The sequence below is a fragment of the Archocentrus centrarchus genome, chromosome 13 (genome assembly GCF_007364275.1).
Source record: "Archocentrus centrarchus isolate MPI-CPG fArcCen1 chromosome 13, fArcCen1, whole genome shotgun sequence".
NCBI classification, from domain to species: domain Eukaryota; kingdom Metazoa; phylum Chordata; class Actinopteri; order Cichliformes; family Cichlidae; genus Archocentrus; species Archocentrus centrarchus.
In genome coordinates this window covers 34,965,516-34,983,394 of record NC_044358.1, presented here as the reverse complement: position 1 = coordinate 34,983,394, position 17,879 = coordinate 34,965,516, and positions in this window count along the sequence as shown.

Here is a 17,879-nt window from a genome sequence, read left to right as displayed (position 1 = left end):
TCTTGTGTTGAGTGATCATGAAACTGCTGCGAAGAGACACTAGGTGAGGCACGCAGTTCTCGTGCCTCATGGTAGGGGGCGCTGGTGATCCCAGGGACTCTACGACTCCTCGGTGGCAAGCTACCATAAACAGTTAGCAAGGCCAGTTAGTTTTTCCTGTTGCTTGGCCTTATGTTCAACATGGAAGATTACATAACTCAACTGAAAGAATTTTCTAAACTGGACTTTCAATCGAAGCAGAAGATAATAATTAAAGGAAGACCAACACCGGAGCTAAAAGGTTTGCTTCAGACTATGTTAATGTTAAACAAAACAACTGTTGCCAATCAAATGGTGAATAAGCTATATGTTTGTAAATCTGATTAGATGACGTCAGTGCCTCACCAGTCACGACCCTCACCGCACGTCACTGCTGTGTGGTGACAGTGCTAACCACCGCACCACTCTGTTGCCTTTATTAATGTAGCAGAATGACATTTACCAGTCTAATGATCCTGATGTCACAGGATTCATTTGACTGATTTAGTCAAATCTGAACCTTCAAAGTAACTAAAGTTCCCAGTGGAGTAAAACGCATATTTTCCTCAATGAGCAGTGTGGTGTAGGTATAAAGAAGCATTCAAGGGTCTCAATAATGTAAGTTTCCTTCTACCTGAACCAGTAAGGTATGGGAAAGTCTATCACTGAACCATTTACATTTACATTAAAAAAAAAATACTATTAAATCTTTACAGTAATAAGCAATAACATGTATTTATTTCATAGCTGCTGTGCTTTTTTTTTATTGCATCTGGTGTTATCCAATGACTTTTATTTATTCTAACAACCATTATAAGTTATTCTGTCTTTGCTAATGTCACGTCCTATTATAAACCTATGTGATGATAAATGTCACTGCTGATTGCAGCAAGGTCTTTACTGTATTATATTTGCCTAAGAACAAATCTGTCCTCAATGGATTATTGAAACTTACTGTAAAATATCCTTTAAGTCTACCTGCACTAGTATCAGAAGGTTCTAGTTATTCTCAACTATGCATATCTGTACAAGGCAAGTACTATTCACTGTTTAGACAAGACTCTGATTTTTTTTTTTTTCCCCATCCTCACGTCATTCATATTTGTGAGTTTTCTTAACTTGTCAAGTAAAACAATGGCTGATGGCTGTGAGTGGAAATAATTCTTATGCATCATTTCTTAGCAATTACTCCTAAAATCCCATCAGTCTTTCTGTCAAAATAAAAAACAAAAAAACATGAGTGATGGGCATTAACAGGGAAGGATGGGATCCTGTGAATGCACTTGGAAAATTGACATCACGGTAACAGTGAAAAATAACACGGATCAGTGGAAAAAGACACAGTATACCCCTCTTGTAAAATAAAGACAACCTCTAATTCACCTGGTGAGAAAAGAACTGAGCGTGTCCAGTCCTGAGTATCAATGCCAATGCGGTGATCTCACCAGTCTGATCAAGCTTGTGGAAAACAGTTTATACTTGATAATAGCTGCCATAAGATGTTCCATCCAAAATCAAGACAAGCACAGTTTCTTGTTCCCCTTTGATAATCTTTATTGATATGAGATCAATTAAAAGGCTACTGTAACTGCAAAGAAGGAAAAAAAATGACACTTGGAGTTCATTTGTGCTGATATTTTGTAGGTATCATGAGGCAAAGCTCTGCCGTGAGCAATACACCTCTCTCTCTCTGCAGAGAGGATGATTTACAAACTGCTGCTCACACCCAGCACGATGTGTTGACAGCCATGCCAAAATGTCAAGCTTCACACAGATGCACAAACCCTGTGTTTTGTCAACCAGTCGTATACTTGTTATTTAATTTATAGACATGCGATGCCTCAGAGGCAAAGCTCGAGCTGCAAAAGCAGGCTGCGAGGAGCTCGCTGCAGACAAAAGTGACAGGGGGTTTTGTGCGTGGGTCGCGTGACACTTTGCACGTATTCACCCCAGATGGGGATGACTGATGCTCCTGTTCATGTAAAATAAATAAATATCACATTACATTGAGGACAGGTGTATCAATTTCCATGATTATGTCATTTTTACATTTTTTATGGTTTGCGGTGCTTAAAGAATTTGTCCCAGGTCCCAACACACTCGCTTACTTATGTATAGCTATGGGGAAGCTACCTGGAGGCAAGAAAATAATACCACATATATATTCTTGCAACACTCAATCTTATATTTGCTCAGCTTTCAGCTTAAATAGTTGCATTACAACAGAAAGTAACTGGATTGAATTGTAATTTAATTTACTTTTTTGATTAAAATAACTGCATTTTGACGATTAAAGCCAACACAGCATGTATTTGTGTGTTTGGCAAATTCTGATGAAATCTGATTTAATCTTTAGAGAACTGAAAAAAAAAAAGAAACAAATCTACTTAAGAAACAAGTAGAAAATCTGCACCTGAAGTTACTACACTCAGCTGAGCAGTTGCATCTGCTAGAGACCCTTCAAGGCCTTTGCAGAGCATCTCAGCGAGCAGCAGAAAAGTGAAAGCTCCATTTCGAGGATACACCTGGGCCTTTAGGAAAGACTTGTCAACGACTTTCAAGTAGAGCCATGAAATCTCAAGGGACACTCTCTCTTCTGAATGGCTTTATTAGTGCCTCTGCAGTCATTCCGGCATCGCTTAAATGGAGCAACACTTAGAAGTGCGATGAAGTAACTCGGGGCCCATTAGCTCACTTCGCAGCGCGGCACCATGCTGCTGGTGCAGAGTGATATTGCCAGCAGCTGGGTTAACAGCACGGGTTAACAACATCCAGCTCACATGAGGTTAGGAGTGATATGGAAAGAAAAGCAACCAGCAGATTTCCTTTTCTTGGGTGAAACACAGAGAAACTAAAGTGTGGCTTGTAATTGATAAACAAGCACATGTTCACGCCTGGGCAGAGTTTTTCTTTAGCATTTCCCGCATGCCAACTTTGCTAAAAAAAATGTTTTACCTCCCAGTCTATAAATAGAACAGGTTAATGGTAAGCATATTTTTGAGATCACTAGAACTTTGCTTTAGGTGGGAATCTGGGAGTGAACTTGTTTGAAGTTTTATCTGAGAATGTACCATGCAGATACAAAATTAGAGAACAAAGTTTGTTTGTTTTTTGTTTACAATTAAGACTGATCCAGTTGAATGAATGTAAATATGAATGTATGTGAAATCTAAGCTTCTTTTACTGACATTGCATAACAATCTGCTTGACCGAGGTAGCGGTCAATAAATGCTTCGCTTTGGAATGCAAATGTTGCAAATGGTGCGTGTGGTCATTTACGGATGCCTGTCGCGCTGAGATGATCCGTAGGTACTGCAAAAACTAAGCTTTACTGAAGCCTTAACGATCTATTCACGCACATTTCACAGTTTAGCATGTCAAGAAGAGAAACACATTACAAGATGTCACTGTCTCTGTGCATATAAATTAAACTTGTGACAGGGGTGTGTGCAAGTATTTTTAAGAGTGCCCTGTTCATTTGAGGAATGTCCCCAGTCCATCCAGTCGAGCCGAACTCTCCAGCGAAACTGGAGAACAAGTATCACTTAAGCTGAGCAGCGATACCGAGAGGTTAGGAGCAGATACCTACATCTTACATGCTTTTCATTTTACCCGTTTAGCTCTTCTGTCAACTGCTGGAGCAACTTAAGCGAAAAGAAAATTACATGCTGTACGATAAGGGCTGATGCCTCGTGCAAAGTTCACGTGTTCTGCTACAAGGCTGTTCTGAAATGTAAAAAGCATATCATGCAGGAGCTTGAAGGGGTCAAATGAAATTGTTAACTTTCCGTGTGCCAAAGTGAAATGGTTTTGCTTTTAAATGACCCAGAACGGGCTAAGTGAGCAATAATTAAGATTTATGATTAAAATGTGATGGGCTAATTTCAAGCTGCCACGTTTCTTGAAGAAAGATTATTGCTAGGAAATAACTGCAGACACTGACTATGTTTAGAAGCAAACCTTAATTGCACAGGCTCATCATAAACGGCACAGCAAATCTTTGTCACTGATAAACTATTTAAAGTTTGCACCCTTAAGCCAGCATCGGGGGGCATGGGGTGGGGTTACTGAAAGTGATTAAGGACAGTTTTCTATGAACCACATTTTAAAAATGCCAAATTAAAGAAACTTGCAAACACAGAAAAACTTGTAGAAATGATTAGGTGCTCTTGCTCTAATTCATTAGAAGAATGACAAAGAGACTGATGGCTATCAAGAAAAACAACATGGGTGAAAGAAACAGGAAGGAATACTGAGCTAGGCTTTCCTTGAAACTGGCTCACTGCTTCGGTGACTGGGCTCTTGTCCCTTCAGGCTGATTTACACCCAACCACCTCTTGACTTTGCTCTGTTTGTTTGCCAGTTCCTTAGCAACTTCAGGTTGTTTTCAGTATGTACTATTACCTGTCCTGTTTGTCTTTTGACAAGCAAGGTGGAATGCTTCATCTTATTTATTGCCCAATGTCGTTGTTGTATGTGCGCAGAGGACGACTGGTTGCATCTTGGTGAAGAACGAGCTTTTGTGTGCCTGCACTCAGACCATCTCTCGCAAACAGTTTAAAACACCCTTTCTAAACACTGTAAACACATTACAAGTGCACTCCCATTTCAGTAGTTGTTTGATTTGGGGTAATTGCAGTATTTCGGTTAACATATACCTTGTAATTTTGTGTTTTTATAAGCTTTAACACTGAAATAGCTGTCTCATGTCACTTTATTTCTTCGTATCAAAACAGTGCAAAAAGCACAGCAGTGCTCTGATTGACAGGCCGTGGGGCTCACCGATTCAGCCGCAGTGCTTTTGTGTTAAACCATTACATGCTTGCACAATTCATCTTGGCATGACTTAACTGTTTCCATTGTCCATGTAAATACTTTCTTTGCAGAGTAAAGTTTTTGCTAGTTAGGTGCGGTCATTCTAAGGTTGTGAAATCTGTGTTGTAGAGCAGAAAATGCATGAGGGTGTGTTCAGAGGCTTTCCTTTTGGATCCTTTAATACTCCTATTATCTTGTTATTTAATCACTAAATCTAATTTTTTATTCCTGCCATTAATTATCCTGTCTTCAATGAGTTCTCAGTCAGCAAGCGCAACGTGAGTCCGGTGAGCTATGTTTGCTTTAAAGCATAAGCGCCTGTGTCACAGATAACCTGCCGGCAGGAAGCTGTTGAAAAGGAGTTGAAATGAAACTGTAAAGATGTTGAAGACCGCTCGTGTAATTAAAAAGTGAAAGGTGGTTGTAACACAGTTTTGATTATGCAGAGGCCTGTACAAATAAGCTCACCGTGCAACACACAACAAGCCCTGCACAATGAGAAACATAATGTAAATGTACACATACACATAAATGAGTTATATCTTCTTCTTCTTCTTTCAGCTGCTCCCTTTAGAGGTCGCCATAGTAGATCATCTGACCCTATCTCTGGCAGTTTCATCTTCAGCATTCTTTGTCCAGTATGTGTATTCCTTCTTTGCAAATGTCAAAACAATCTCAGCCTTGCCTCTCTGACTTTGTCTCCAACCTGAGCTGTCCCTCTGATCCAGTCATTTCTAATCTTGTCCATCCCGATCGCTCCCAATGAAAAGCTTAGTATCTTCAACTCTGCCACTGCCAGCTATATAGTTTTAAAATGTCATCTGTGTCTGTGTAGCCAGAGTGGATATTGGCTGTGGACTGATCACAGCCAAATAAAATGTCAATCAAAGGTCATATTGAAAAAAAAATACATAGAAAACAACAGTGAGGTGTGAGGTAGACATCTAATAAACTTTCACTTGTCTTTTTAAAGGCCGTGACTGACTGACCAACATCTATGGCCGTGTCGTGCTTGGTGGGTGGTACAAGATCAACTAACTCAAGTACACAATAATATGTAATTGAAAAAAACAAATCCCCCAAAAGCTTGCATTTACAGTCCTTTGCGTGTTACACCTGCAAGTCAGCTGCACTTTTAAGAGAAGTAGTTAATTGTGAGTGCTTGCCACCTCCTCCCTTCCATTACAGCAGCATTAGCAGTCGTTATCCATGTAAATAACTCCTATTTTTATTAACTTTTCTTGACACCATTTTCTTGAAATTGCCTTTTTTATGGTCCTCTTTTTCAAGATAATTGCATTCAAGTGAATTACTGCACATACAGCTGGTTGTAAAGTGCTTGCAGGGACGATAAAGAACCTCTTGGGCCATGCACACATTCACATACTCTTGGAGGCATCTTTTGCCAGGGTATGAAGTAATGTTATAAAATTCAAAACACGTTTCACATACAGCGCATTAAAGTACAATTGCTCCTTTGGAGAGGAAATATAAAAGGTTAAAGCAACACAAAATTTTATTGTATGAATAATAAATTGAGGTTTTCTTACTTTAAAATGTCCACAGTATTTCTAAAAAAAATGGGACCTAAACTGTCCCTTTCCATGCGGCTGTTGGGCAACAGGTGCGGCCCAGTGTCTCCACTGATGGATATGATAGCTGCTCTCTGGCTGGGATTCTAGAGGCGGCATAATCCAGGCCTAATCTCCCTATAATTCAGAGAGTATTGGGTTCTTCAGATGAGCAAGTGGAAACCTTTGCCTGTGTGTGAGAGCTGAAAACGTCTAAACTGAGCTCAAAGGAAAACCTGGCACACGTTTTTTTTTTTCTTTTTTTCATTCACGTCTGTATAATTTTCATAATCTATTTTAATCATGCTCACCCAAAATCCACATGTGGGACTTTAGGTGTCAACTGCTGTTGTATTGTTGCTACTTGTTGCTACTGTTTTCTTTTTCTTCTTTTTCATGGTTGAGTGAGTTACAGGCCTTGATACGTACAGCTAATATTCGCATTATTATTATTATTTCATTAACATTTTTATCACTATGATAAATCAACTTCATTTTTAGATATTTGGTGTAAAAATGCATGTTTATTTTTGCAACAAAAATCTTTGTCATTTCAAATATTTGTTCAACTTCCTGATCATGTACCAGTAAGTAGTTATATATGAATGCTGACTGAACCGGATGCTTTCTGCTGACATGTGTCACAGTGTCATCAGTTCAACTCCTTTTGAGCACAAAAGCTCACCCAGCAGGTTGCTGTCAGCACACAGGTGCCTAAGTTAATTTCATACTAGCAAACACAAACATACAGCAAATGCACACACCTAGGTACACACACAAACACAGAGATCAGCCCGGATTACTGTCAGAGAGGTTCATACATCATGACTGAGCAATCCTTGAACATGTGCCAACATTCTCGTTTCACCTGGGAAAGGATAGGGGAGGAGAAGGAGGATAAAAAAAATTACAGAAGATGATGGGGAAGATACCATTTGTTTATTTATATGGAACATCTTTACGGAGGGGAAACGAGCGAAAGGAAAAAGGCTTGTATTCCCTTCTGTATTGTAGAGATGATAGATTTACTGCTTCAATAAAATAAAGAATTTGTAACAAAGATCCCTGTCTAATAGCTATTGAGAAACTGAAGACCTTAAGAGATGGAAATCTACAATGATACAGCTTGCTTTTTCCATTGCTTGGATGTGGGAGGTCTCCAAACTCACTTTGAGGTTTTAATCCAATTAAGAACACAATGATTTATGTGTGCATTGTACCAGAAAAGTCTGCAAGACCTTTGTTCTCAATAAGTCAAGCCTAATACTTCTTCTATAAATCTTTACTGATTGAACTGCTGAAAAGGAAAAAAAAAAATAACACTTAAGAAACCCAACATAGCATTTAGTTTTAGAATTGTGGCACAAATCTAAAGACAACTCAGTGCAGATACAATGAGGAATTCAAGACATTCATATATATTTACAGAGATGGGGAGTAACAAAGTCCAAATACTTTGTTACTGTGCTTAAGTAGATTTTTCAGGTACCTGTACTTTATTTGAGTATTTATTTTTATGACAACTTTTTAGTTTAGGCTCTTGGCATTTGAGGGGTGTTATTTCATATCACTGCGCTCCTTCAAGCATCAAACCGGTTTGAGATGAAAAGGAGAGAACAATATACAATAAAAGACATTCCTACTGGTATATCCATCAATCTTACTGCGTACAAAGAGATGAAACAGAACCATATAATTGATGTATCATTTTTAGTGCTATACTCGAGGGTTAAAGTGGGTCGAAATGAGTGCAGATGTCTGTAAGTTGTGGTCGTGGTACTTCAGCATCTAGTTAGACTGAATAGGATCCAGCAGTAATGGAGCAATGCATTTTGGCAGGTAATTTCAATCGCTGGTAATTTCCATCGCAATATTTCTATCAGCAAACACACAAACTGTTTGTGTGCATTTTGTCACACAGTGTGTCGGCTAGCTAAAGGAACAGCTGCTGTATTTCCCAGAATGAGAAATAACTTCACTCAGAGATGGAGAAAGATGGGCAGAAAGACAGGGCAGGAGAGGAAAAAGAGAGGTTATAATTAAAGGTGAGGACTGCTCAGTGGCGTTTGAAAAACTGGAAATTTGAAGCTTACATGTTGTCATTTTTAATTCAGATATTGGCCCTGTGCATGATGTGAAGCTATGCTTTTTTTCATATTGTGAAACATCCTGCAAAACAAACCTCTGTATACCATGTGTTATTCCAAAGTTGCATGAAAATTCTCCGCAGTTTAGTGCAGGATAAACAGGTACTGTGGTTAAGCTCTGTGTAGTAGAGATGAATTTGAATTTAAGCTGATGATGCTTAGATTCAGCTCGTTGAATTCAGTTCATCCACAAAGAGCAGTAAACCTCAGAGCAGCAGCAGCAGCACAGGGCAGCTGATCACAGCCTGCACACACACAAAAAAATCTACTGGAGCTCACAATAGGAAGTTGTGATTCTTTTCCCCACGCAGTGCTACTACAAACTATTTTAGGGTTCCCCACCTGCCAAATCCCACTTTAACCCCAATTATACTCATTACTCATTAATAATTCACAAGATTCAGTTAGCTGTGTATAAAAATTGAAAGAAATGTCCTCCAGTGAGTTACATTTATTTTCCTACTTTGAGTACCTTCCAGAGCCTCTACTTTTTCACTTTTACTTGAGTAAAGAAGTTGAATTAGAGCTTCAACTTCAACAACACAAGTATCTGTACTTCTACATAAGTAAAGAATGTCTGTACTTTTACCATCTTTGTGTATTTAAATCTAGACAGAAAAGTGCTCAGTGTGTGGAAAGTTTTGAGTGTCAAGATGACAGCTGGAAAACACAGAGGAGTCAGGTGTTTTGCACTGTATTTCTTGGCTGCCACTCTGTTTGTGTAACCCCTGCACATGGACAAAGACCTGCAATGACATGCACACCTTCTCTATAAAGTTGTAATACCAAGTATGCGTAATGCTTGTGCATGTGCATTATCTGTGCATTATCTCTGCTTGTTACAAGAGTAACAAGCATGTGCTTGTTTATGCGTATGTATGTCTTTAAAGGTCTGTTGATCAGACTAATGTGAAAGCACAAAAATCAGTCTGCTCACATGTATACTGGAAGTCCCACAAGATCTTAGCTCGGTCATTCTCAGTCACCCTTGGGGACATGTCCCATTTTGACCTCGGGACTTCCAGGCCGTCCTCGGCACAGATGTTCCTGTATACTATGCCAGCCACACTTGATTATGGTGTTCCATGCATGCCCTGCCTGCTAGCATCTTGCACCCTGCTGTTATTTGCTGGATTGTCTCAGCAGCATCTCTGCATTAACTTGTTAACTGGCGCACCCAGTCCATTTTCAGTGATTCCCCCACACATCCAAAATAAATAAATGGTATATCTAAAAAAAAAAAGTAAATGTAAACACTACATATACACAGGGCGTGACGGGGTGTGGCCAGTCAAAAGGTTAAACCTAAAGGGTTTGCTATGAAAACTCATGTCACAAAGCTCCCAGCACACAGTTTCTGTGCTAATGTTGAAATCAGAGGAAGGTTGGAACTCAGCAGCGCGCTGGCAACGTTTACACACTGTGCACCTCAGGACTTGATACAACCATGCTCTGTAACTTTACATGGCCTGCCGCTTCATGGCTGAGTTGCTGTGGTTACTAAATGCTTCCACATTGCAGTAATACCATTTATATTTGATCGTAGAATATGTAGGAGGGAAGAAAATTCACAAACCTACTTGTTACAACAGTGGCAACTTATTACTTTACAGCTTACTTGAAACTACATCATGGACCAGTATGCATAATTACAACTTGTCCAAGGTGTACCCTGCCTCTTGCCCCATGCCATCTCAGACAGACTCCAGCCCCGCTTCCTGAAAAGGATAAGCAGAAGAAAATGGATGGATGAAATTGTAAGTGTTTTCTCAGTCCCACTGACACTTGAATTCAAAGATTAAGAGGAGGTCAGGTGGTCATAACGTTATCAGTGCAAATACTGTAAACCAGTATGCAGGACCAGAAATACGTGGGGCTCTGCTCTAAACATTCAGGATGATGACTCAATAATGAACTACAGCATAGAATCAGTCAAAGCTTTAAGCAATTCACCTATGCCTATTATGCACTCTCAGTCCAAAACATAGTAAAATAATATTTGCATGATTGATTAAAATACTCGTGGTCCCAAATTTTATCCTCTAAAGGAAAACTCCTAAACATGCCTCTGCAATAAGGCCAGCTGTAAAAATAATTCTGTCCACACATTTCAGTCAATGAGATGTCACCCTGTCTTCAGACAGTAAATTATTTTGACACCAAAAGAGGGCTTTGTGCTGATCTGGCCCACAGTACAAGTTGTTTGTAAGAATTTGGGCCACCACATAACATGAGACTAGCTTCGGTACACCTTGGCACTGATTCTCAAAGTCTCTCAAACTGTATTCAAGTGATGGAGCACCATTCTTCCAAAAATATTTCATCATTTGGCATTATGATGACAGTGGTGGAGAGCATGCTGCGCATGTGGAATTGGGTTAAGATCTTGTGACTATGATGGCCAGCGTATGACTGACATACTCATCAATCCATTCAGTGATCCCTCAGGCCTTGTGGATGGGTCATCTGGGGCCAAACAGCTGGTCAGATGGAGCACCACTGTGTCACCTGGACCCTGCAACAATGGCAGCAGTAACAGGGTGGTTCAGGGTTCCAGTTTTCCCTTTGATTTTTCAGTTGTCTGAATGAACAGGTTACTGACCTGAATTGTTTGTTAGTTTGTTACACTGCATAACTAGGGGTGCCCTGCCCTGGTATTTAAGGCAAAGTAAATCATTTACGTCTTGCAGATTTTGTCAGTCAACACAGAACACTGCCTGTCTTTGTGCATGGCCACTCAAGCTAACAGAAACTTACCAGTTGTGTTTTGAGGTATTGTTGATAAAAAAAAAATAGCAACCACCAGTCTGTATCCAAGGCCATCTTTGAACAATAGTCTCCATTGTGTCATCATGAGAGCTAAATGAAGTGATGCATCATGACTGACAACATTAATGCTAAATTTGTTTGAACATCTTACAACAAGATAAAATAAACATTACATTATACCAATAAATCCAAAAGCATATTTCTGACTTCTAGCCCAGACCGCCTGCAGCATACAGTTACAGTATTATAATGTGCATAAATCCATGTTTGCAGAATGCGGCATACTTTTATTGCAGCGGCTGTTGTTCTTTACAACTGTTAACTTCCACCCAGTGTTAGGATTATTTTAATGACTTTAATTACTAATTAAAATTATTTTATATTTGATCTCTATAACGCATATAAAGGAGTGCCATAGATGAGGATTGCTAAGAATAATGATTGTCATCTGAAGTTCTTTTCTTATATGTGCTTAACTGATAATGATTGTGCATGTTTCACTGGTCCCAATGCATTAGCAGTCAGTATAGAAATTTACAGTTTTTTTGTCTCATTATCTTTATCATGTATCAGTAACTCTGCTTATGTGGATGAATGGGTGTGAGCCCCAGAAACTGTGGTGCTGACAGCACAAGGTTGACTAAACAGCAGGGAGTGGGAAGCAAAAAGATTCACATACCAGGGGTTGTTCCAAAAGAAATTAGTTCCAAAATTTAAAAAACAAAAAAAAAAAAAAAAAGAAGAAGAGAAGCTGTGGGGATTTTAATGCAATTATTTTTTTCTTTTTCCTTTGGATAAGCCTCAAAAGTTGCAAATCCATCCATCAAAATCAAAAAATAGGTGTTTATTTTCACAATGAAAGAAAAACAAGCACAGTAGAGGTGAAGAAGGGTCAACGCCACATTTAGACAACTACAAGTGACAAGCTGACCTTTGACTTCAGCACCCTGTAACTCCAACTGCTGGATGAGAAGTAAACCTAAGAAAACACTCTCCTCTACACCTTTCTGTTATTTTTGATCTCATTCTTCAGTCCAGCATGAAATCAGTTTGCTCCAGAGCCAAGAGTCACAAATGTCTCTTAGATGAATTGCTGTGTGTGCGACTATAAGCAAGTGTGTGTGTGTGTGTTTAAAGATTTGTGCGTAGACTCTTGAGGGCCTGAAGGGTCATCGGTGTCTGCAGTCCTCTTTCTTCCCTTTCCGACATCCCAGAATGCCGTAGCACATGAGAGGACTGAGGATTAGAGAAAGTGTCCTCTCAGATGACTCGTCCATCTGTGCCCAGGATCGAGTTATAAGGAGTTGTGATATTGGGCCGATGCATTTCAATCAACAGCAGATCCAATTCAAATAAGCCTCTCAACTGCAAGGAAAATCCCTCCTGAGGCTCTGTTGCCATGTTCCCTTGGTAGAAGAAAAATAGTGGAGTGACTTTCTCTCTCTCTCTCTCTCTCTCTCTCTCTTTCACACATTTTTTTGTTTTTCATTTTTTGATCGGCTTGTTGATCAACAAGCCTGGTTCTGCCTTGGCTTCCTCATTCTCAAACCTAATAGTAAGTCCATTTTCATTATTTCTTAATTTCTTTTTCCCTCTTTTCCCCCTCCAGTTTGCTCACTAATCAGGAAGCACTTAGTCCCTATTTATCATGTAAATTGAATCATTACCACCCACACCACAGGAAAGAAAAACATCATCATTGCCTAATGCATTTTGTGACTGCATTTATAGTTATTGCCATTATGCATTATAACAGATGTGAGGGTTTAATGATAATGCTTTGATCTTCTTCAAACAAGCTGGCTTGTGATTTGACCTTTGAACTTTTTCCAGCATTTAATCCAATCATAACAGTTAACAGGGAAATCTCTGCATAATATTAGACCCTTCCAAACATATGAAAACTAAAAGAATGTTTCATAGGATATAAATTTGCTTTTTATGCCTCATCATTTGAAGCTCATTTGATCGTATAGATTTTATATTCACAGATGTTTGTCTTTCTTTGTGCTTTTGTTTCTCCAGCAGCAAATACTGACATTTATAAATGGATGCATGCCTCTTAATTCTTTAAACATTAGCTGCCTGACAAAGTAAGATTCTGCACTTCTGACCAGCAGCAGTTAATTTTGCCATCTGAAATGGTCACTGTGCCAAGCAGATGTTATTACCTACTTTCAGTTCCCTGTAAGATAGCTAAAAACTCAGTGTCTAAATTTAATTTTATTGTGTAAACCTAACTTTAAAAAAAAAACAATAAACCAGCAAGAGCAATTATTTTTTTTGTAAATCTTTATAACACAGCCCAAAACCAAGGGTGCGATTAAATGGAATTAACCTTTTTTTAAAAAAATAGGATTTAGTTTTGTTTTTTCTTGTGTTTTTTTTTTAAACACTCCTTATAAATGATCTCTTGTAAATTTGTTATCTTTTTAGCTCTCACGGAATTTTAAACTACTAAAAAACATGAATTTCTTGTTATTTTAACTTGTTATTTTAACTTGTCACATTAACAGTTTCACTACCGCTCAGTGAAAAAGGAAAAGATAAAGGAAGAGCAGCCCTTATCACATTTTTATATGAAATATAATTGACTTATAATAGAGAGGCTGAATAGTGGAGCATACGTGATGTACACCAGTATCATGCATAATAAAAAGACAAGGTTAAGCCGCTACTGCCCCTAAAAGTGCACCATATTCACAGTGTTAGATGTGGAAATTTTGTTTATCTGCTAAAATAGCTGGAAGTTACGCACCACTTAAAATTATTTACAGCCTAATTTGTGTCTCCTTTCCTGTATAATACCCGGAAGTTATGCACACTTAAAATTAACTACACACTACGCACATTACTTACAGTATAATTCTAGTATTTGTAGGTAATTATCATTGTGTTGTAATTTCAGGTAATATACCTGGAAATTCCATTTAATTCTAGAGGAATTACACCCTTAGTCTTGGGACATATTATAAAATGTATCAATATTTTTGATGTTATTGAAAAGTATTTTTTTTTCTAGCTTTTTTTTTTAATGTCATAGTTGGAATGGTTGGAAAATTCAGTGTCACTTATTATGTAACACTGCTCTCTGTCTACCTTGCATTAGAAAAACTGAATACAGATGAAACTCTTGTATTAACAGGCCCATCATCACATCTACTAAATGAAATTAGCACCAATTACTAGAGTATTTTGATGAGGTGTGACTCCTGGGAGCAGTGCTGCGGCTTTGTCTGGTGTAAAGCAAGATTAACCAGAATATATGCAACAGACATGTGAGCGAAAATTCACTTGAGGCAACTTTAGGGCTACTCAGCCCCTCTAGGGGTCCACTGTTGATTCTAAAGTGGCTGTCAAAGACAAGTCTTGGACCTGTGACTTGTGTTTTTGTTCTGTCTACCCAGTGCATGCTGCAATGGGCCTCATCTCTAATGGTGGATTAAGGGGACTGACAGAAAAAAAAATGAATGAACAAAAGGATTAAGCAAGTAGAAACTATGAATGAATGACTGCTGAGCAGAAGATCAAATCACAACCCAATACAGCACTGTGTCAGCCCGTATCAGACTGTCAAAAAACAAACAAAGCTGAAGCACTAAACAGAGATTAGACCAACATTAGAAAAAAACAAAAGACGCATTGTTTGGAGATGTGTTGGGCATTGTTTAAGTTTTTCTTTCACTTGCCTTTCCTTTTGGCACGAGTTGACGCCATGATAAAGTGTGTCTGTCTTTATGTCAGTTACACCCATGTGTGTGTGTCTCTTTTCAAACTACCATGCCCTCATGTTTCATCACCTTTAAGTGCTTAAGAAATTATCTATATTCAGGGATGGCTCAGAGCCTGTTCCCTTTGCTTCACCAGCCGCCAATGTTGTTTGTTCAGTCGGTCCTGGGGGGGAAAAAGAGCTGACCTTGTCATAGCCAAGGGCAGAGATACCACCTCCTCATCCATGCTGCGCTCCCCTCCTTATTTTCCATCTTTCCCTCCACCTTCCTATGCACATTTCTAACTTTTGAATGTGCATTTCTCTGTGTGTGTGTGTGTGTGTGTGTGTGTATGATTAAGTGTGTATGGGTTTCAGCTTGTGCTTACAAACCTGAGTGCATGGCACAATGCCAGATTCAAACAGATAGCATCTCGAAGAAATTACAGTATTGCATACTCAATTCAAATTACTCAAATGTTTATAGCAACCAGTGCCACAACAGGTGGAGAGGGATGAACCTTTGGCAGGCTGGCAGGTCTTGCTCTTCATGGAACTGTGGTTTCTGATGGCTTATGACAGCAAGTCAAGAGGAACTGACTCACTTGAGTGTGGCACACATAAAGGGGGTTTTGTCTGCAGCAGAGAGAGAGAGAGAGAGAACTGAATGTGCACAATAAACTTGCCTAAATGCATACTCTCACATTACTTAGGTATAATTTGTGTCTGCAAGCTTATATTTATGTTTCAAACTACACCTTGTTAAACAAATTGTATGTTACTGTTATTATTACATCATTTCCATTGTTATTTCTGCCTTTTCCTTCTTATTTGCCGCTTGTTACTTAGAGTTACTTTTTGAAGAAATAACTCTTATTATGGAAGTTATGAAAACATCGAAGTGTGAATTTTTTTTTTTTTTTTTTACTAAACTAATCATGATTTGTAATTTGCACTTGTCATTTGTGACAGTCGTGAGTAATATGCGGTATTATTTCTCTTTGAATAACCCACAGATTAGTCATGCTCGCTTCTGCCTTACAAGTAGCGGCGTGTATGCGCCTTGCCATGAGCACAGATGTTTTGGAACGTCTTAGGACAGCTGCGCAATTACCTTGACTGAAAATAACCGATAATTAACATGTAGATGTTATGAAATTAGTTTTTATTTCGTTCATAAAGCCACCTTTCGGATTCAGTAGCAGTTAGCAAAAGGGTGCCACTTTAACAGAGCGACTGGGGGGGACGGCTCCACCCCTAGAGTTGACGGCTGACCCCTATCTGCTCCCTGACATCAGCCAAGGCAAAAAAGCAGAGAGCCACTTCACAGCATCACTGACATGCTTTGCTGTCAGAGAGGCTGACAGAGGGGAAGCTAAACATATTGAGAAAATAGCAGCTCCTCGCAGCATGCCAATCACCAATACCCATCATTTCTTTCTTGCGCTATTTTTTTCCCCCCAAGTGGAAATATTTGACGAGAGAACAGATCCCTCACCTGAGCTTATTGCCTGCTGTCCAACACAGCTCAACTAAAGTGACACTAAGTCCTTTTACAAACACACACACACACACACACACGTTTCTCTGCTGAAAAAGGATCTAAATGTGCGCCCTTGGAAAAAGAAGAAAATCTGATTCTGTCAGCACAGGAAAGCGTCCTTGTGCAGCATGGATTTGTGTTAGAAAAAAAAAAAAAGTCTTAAAGAAATTTTAACAAGGAGGAAGTTTTCTTTGCTCTGACAGGGAAGAAAAAAACATCAGCTAAATAAACAGTGTCACACGTTGTCTTTGAGAAAACAAGAAACCAACTGCGCACGCTCACACACACACACAAACACACAAACACAGAGAGACAAGCAGACACACACATTTCCTTGGTTGACTTCATTTTGCTCTGGTCGGGCACAGGCCTATGAAATGAGCTTTCAGCAAATACGTAATTGCTCAGTCATTCTGCGGCTCTGTTGATCCCACATTACACAGCGAGCACTGTTGCACTTTTCCCCCCCAACTCTCGTTGACATTTCCTTGGCTTCCAGAGCGGCTTCCTTCATAAACTCAAGTCTTGGTGTAAAATGTGGATTATAAGCATACTGAGATCAGTTTGTTATGTAGCCTAGATTAAGTGCATTAAATGCTGCTTTTTATGAATAGGGGGACACCCTGAGCATAGAACTAGAGGGGAGAATGGGGGAGAAATGTAAGAGAAAGACAGGAATAAGTAGGAAATTATCTTTTTGATCAAGATGTCTTTACTCAAATATAGTGATTCTAAAAGGTCTGAAATATTCACCATTACATACTCTCACGTCATTGTTTGTGCAAACGCAACATATCGGACAAGTAAAATCTTGTTATTAAACTTTATTCAGGATAGCTTCAACTTTAAAGTGACCATTACATCCGAGAAGTATGGAACAAAAACCTCATATTCAGCATCTTGTCACCACCTGACTTGCTCCCAGCTGCTAACAGTCTCTCCTCTAAGCCTTTTTTTTTTTATCTGATAGGTCTGATTTGTTGCTGTAAAGCAAAGTAAGGAACAGCACCATAAAATCCCCTGTCTAAATGGCAAATGAGAGTATATCGCTCAAAGGCCAGACCAGGTCACAGTGGAAAAAAGGAGAGAAAAAAAACAGAGCAGCAGGCTTTGCTGGATTTTGTATGGATGACTCCCATGTTCTCAGCTGTCCCTGAGAATGAGTTATGATCACAGTGAGAAACTCTGACAGTACCCACCACCCACATGGCCCTCACTTTTGTTTTTGTTTTGTTTTGTTTCTGTTCAGCTTTTGATGTTTGCTTATATCTTATCATGAAAAAAATAGAGAGACACATACTGTAAGT